Consider the following 4,939-nt stretch of genomic DNA (forward strand, 5'->3'; position numbering starts at 1 on the left):
CAGTGCTTGCAGAAATTACCTTGCTGAAAACCAATTGTCATTTCCTTCTGCTCCTCGTTGGATTTGACACTCTTACTTATCGAAAGGACTACGATTGATCCCCTATACTTGTGGATCATCACTCTCCGCCTTGATGTACGGCCGCACGTGCAGCGGGGCCGCCGACGGGTAGATGGAGAAGGTAGGCCGAGATGTGGAGTGGGCAGGAGCACTCCTCGATGACGCGGAGGAGGAACCCGCCTCGTGGTCGTGTTTCCCCGTCTTCGCAGGGATCCACTTCCACATCCCCATGACGCGAGGCGACTGGAGCTAGGGTTTAGGTGTCGGGGCTCGAGGAGGGAGGAGCAGATGGAAGTGGAAGTGCGGAAGTGGACTGGTTGGTCTACAGCTTCCACATTAAAAAGGACGGGCGGGGGCGGCTGGGCATGCAGATTAGATGGGGCAGGTGGGAAACAGTTGGACGGCCGATATGCGAGCCCGGGAGCGGGCGACCAATCGATGCGTGCTCGTCCGTCGAATGTCCATCTAAGCGCAAATTCAATAAAAAACTATACCCAGTTTGTGTCAATGCGGACATGAAAGGAATGTTTTCGGGTTCGCTTCGCGCGTTGGGACCACTCCATCTATCTGTTTCGACCCAAACGGGTCAAAAACGGACCACATCCATTTCTACCCAAATGGGTCAGAAATGGACCAAATGTGGTCGTGCCTGGGAGTTGGCCTTAGAGCAACTCCATCCGGGCGACCCAAACGAGCGCGCATTTTATCCGTTTTTGATCCATTTGGGTCGGCCTAGCGGACAACTGTGTCTCCTTTTTCATCTCAGTCGGCTCTTCCACCCAACACTGGACGACGCATTTTTGTTCGCGCGAACTTTAAAAAAATATGTACGCACGCATCCAAATTTAACTTAATTAAACATAAATGACCGGTCAACCAGCGACCAAAGTCCACTTAAACATTAATAAAACTTGAAAAAACTAGCTTGTCTGCGCGCTGCCCTAGGCATCGTTGTCGTCATCCTCCCTAGCGCTGATGAGGTCGATGAACGCTGACACCGGCCCAGCCCAGTGGAATGCGCTCTCCCACACCGCCAGCGCTGCTTCCTCCGCTGTCTACCTCGTCGACTGCACTGCTGCGACACGACGGGCACGCTCCTCTTCTCTCTCCCGGTGCTCCTCCTTCTCCTCCCGTGCCCAGCGGGCATGGCGCTCCTCCGCCTCGCGCTCCGCCACTCACCCTCGACGCACTCCTCTGCCAGCACGTGGGCCCTCCATCGCTGCAGGTATGCCGCCTCTTCCTCCGGCGTCACGCCCAGCTACACGGGCAGCACACGGACCCACTCGCAGAGTTGTCCGGTCCACTGGTACCTTTCCGGCTCGGGCTCCATGGGCGATGGCTCGACCTTGGGCTCGGGGAGCGTCGGCGGTGGTTGGGGGGATGTAGTCCCCAGCCGCTGACAACACGAGGGCCTCCTACAGGCCCTCCCGGTGCGTTTCCTCGTCGCGCCTGCTCTCCTCTAGGGCGCGTTGTATCGTCGTCGCCTCCTCCTCCGACTGGAACACTGTTGGCGGTAGGGGGATGCCAGGGTTAAGCTGCACGCCACAGCGACGCTCCTCCTCGTGCTCCAGCACGAACCAGACCTCGCAGTTGGGAGAGTCCGCTGCCGCTGCTTCGACATCAGGAGCTCACGGTGCTTGCGCACCTCCTCGACATGTGCTCACAGCGAACGGGCACCGCCAACACCGGGATGCGGTGTGGGTCCAGATGCCAGCCGTGGGGCAGGCTGACATTTGGATAGGGTAGCGGCTAGCGGTACTGCCAGTGCAACCGGGATGTACTGCCTATCCTGTTCTCGTGGCAGCCCGCCGTGTCAAGGAGCCGCTTGCGGCGGCAGAGTAGGCGTGCAGGACGAGCTGGCGCCAAGGTAGAGCTTCCCCTTGCTCTTGCTGAACAACCCCATGGCGAGCTAGGGTTTTGCGATCGCTGACGAGGGAGCACACCTGGCCAGATGTGGACGGGGGAGGGGAAGTGGATGAGGGCAGACCCCCCCTTGCACGCTTGCATTAGAAAAGGACGGCGGCCGACAACTTTCACCCACTACAAAGCGGGCCCGAGGTCGGTGGTCGTGTTTAATACGACTGCGGGCGATGGTTGGGCGGTCGACAGGTGGGGCCGTGACGGACACCGAGCGGACGCACATGAGGTCTATCTCGTGTCGGCGTGGCGTAAATTTGGGTTTGAAATGCGTCCAGACGAATACTGAGCAAAGCTTTTGGGTTTTAGAGCATCTCCACTCGCGCCCCCAATAGGCCTCCCAGGGCATTTTTTTTGCCGGCAACGAAAAATCCCCCCAGTCGCGCCCCCAGGACGCTGATTTCCGCCGGTTAGGCCCATTTTTTGGCCGAGTGATCCGAGGTCGAACCTAGTGCACCGGGGGCCGCTTGGGGGCTCCGGCGGAAGGGAAAACAGTGCATGGGCCACCACTGTCAGGCGTAAAACATTTTCCCCACCTCTAGATTCGCCCCCGCGCGCACTACCCTTCCTCCGTCGTGCTGATCCCGGCGCCGTCCACCTGCCCACCGTCACTAGAGAGGCCATTTCCTTGCCGAGAAAGAGATGGTTCACCGCGGCAGCCTCCACCCTGCTCTTGGGCGAGCTTTTCCGATGCTCCGGCGATGCAAAGCGGGGATACCGGTGGCTGCACGCCTACTACGCCCGCCAGGTGTTCGGCGATTTGTCTGCTCGACAATGGACTCGGACGACGAGGAGGCGTTCGCGGCGCTGCTGGAGGAGGAAGCCGGTGACAACGCCCAGGACGAAGAGCACCTCATGGTCCTCGCCGCTCTGGCAGGCCTATTGGCGAGCAATGCAAAGTCGTGGCGAGGTGTCTCGGCGTCGGGCCGACAGAAGGCAAAGCAGAGGCATCGGCTGGAGGGCTATTGCTTGCTCTATGCCGACTACTTCGCCGACGCTCCACTGCACGGCGAGAAAGTATTTTGGCGCCGTTATCGGATGAGTCAAAAGCTCTTCCTCGGGATTGTGAATTCCATCCGTGAGTTCGAGAGCTACTTCAAGTGCAAGAAGGATTGGACCGGCAAACTTGGATTCACCTCACTCCAGAAGTGCACGACAACTATGAGGATGCTTGCATACGGAGCTCCCGGTGATATACTGGAAGACTATGGACGCATGGTCGAGTCCACCACCATTGAGTGTTTGTACAAGTTCTGCAGGGCAGTGGTGGCAGTGTTTGGACCACAGTACTTGCAATCACCCAATACTGAAGACACTGCTCGGATCCTAGCACAAAATGCAACAAGAGGATTTTTTGGGATGCTTGGAAGCATCGACTGCATGCATTGGACATGAAAAAGCTGTCCATTTGCTTGGCAGGGGATGTACAAAGGCGCCAAAGGAGCTTGCAGTGTGGTACTTGAGGCAGTGGCCACACAGGACCTCTGGATTTGGCACTCCTTCTTTGGTATGCCAGGAACTACAATGACATCAACGTACTGCAGTGCTTGAATGTCTTTGCCAAGCTTGTTGAACGTCATGCTCCTCCGATGAACTTTGAGGTCAATGGGCGCCACTACGACAAGGGATACTACCTAGCAGATGGCATCTATCCGAGATGGTCCACATTTGTGAAGACTATCTCAAACCCTGTGCCAGGAGGCAAGAACCCCTATTTTGCCAAGTGTCAGGAGGCTTGCAGGAAGGATGTCGGGTAGACATTTGGTGTGCTCCAATCTCGATTTGCTGTTGTCCGGTACCCCGCTCTGACCTGGTCGAAAGATCAAATGTGGGAAGTCATGACTTGCATGTCATCTTGCATAACATGATCATTGAGAGCGAGTAGGAAGAGCCAGTACTTGACACTGAACCATATTACAGGCAGGGTCCTCTTGCCCAAGTTGATCACCAGCTACCGTCAACCTGGACTGCCTTCCTCAATATGCGTCAGGAGATCCGAGAGCCACAGGTGGATGAAGAACTGCAGCACGATGTGGAGCACCTATGGAGGCTCAAAGGCAACGCCTATCTCGATGTGTGATGAAATATGAGTTTTTATTTATCTTCAAATTATGAATTTGATTTGTATTGATTTATATGATGAACTATGTGATACAAATTAGTTTATGTTGAATTTGTGCCAAGCACGTCGAAATTGAGCCAATTTGCGTCGAAAGTGGGCCGAAAACGATGGCTGGAGGGCGATTTTGGGTCGGCGACTGGGAACCATAGCCCCCACGCCGATTTTATCGTCAGTTGACCCTGGCAGCGCTATTTCAAGCCCCTGGGGACCGAACGGCCGGAGATGCTCTTAGTACACGTGTTGGACCGACGTTTTGGTCTTTTTTTTAGGATAGACCAGGTTTGGTCCTGTAGAGGGGCGATTTGATTATTTGTCATCACTTACTATGGACTTTGACATTTTGCCACTCATTACATTGAAATTGATCTGGTGACACTTCTTAGTTTGCATTTTGATTTTTTGCCACTTTTCAACACAAAAATAATCTTTGTAAATGAAAGACAAATGGAGTGCACAAAGCAGAGGACAAAACTACCCCTTTACCTGTTTGACTGAAACACATAACACATCCTCCTCCCCAAATCGAGATGAACCCTAACTCATAACTCAGCCGCCGCCGTATCTGCTGCTCCCGGGCGGCCCCGCCGCCGACGCCCCTGCTGCTTTTTTTTTTGAATGTTGGTAGTTGATCTACCAAATTCATTGATCAGAGGGGAAAAAAACCAGTACAGGGGAGGCCCAAGGGGCAATGCATCTAGAGAAAAGATGCCAAAAGGAAAAAGATTACAGAAGGAAACCCCTCAGCCTGGGTCGAATGGGATCCCAGCTCCCGCCATATTCCAAAGAATGATCTCTTCCTTCACGCGCTGCAGAAAAGAGCGCACCTCCATCCTTTTGTCC

This window comes from Triticum dicoccoides, chromosome 7B (assembly GCF_002162155.2).
Source record: "Triticum dicoccoides isolate Atlit2015 ecotype Zavitan chromosome 7B, WEW_v2.0, whole genome shotgun sequence".
Taxonomy (NCBI): domain Eukaryota; kingdom Viridiplantae; phylum Streptophyta; class Magnoliopsida; order Poales; family Poaceae; genus Triticum; species Triticum dicoccoides.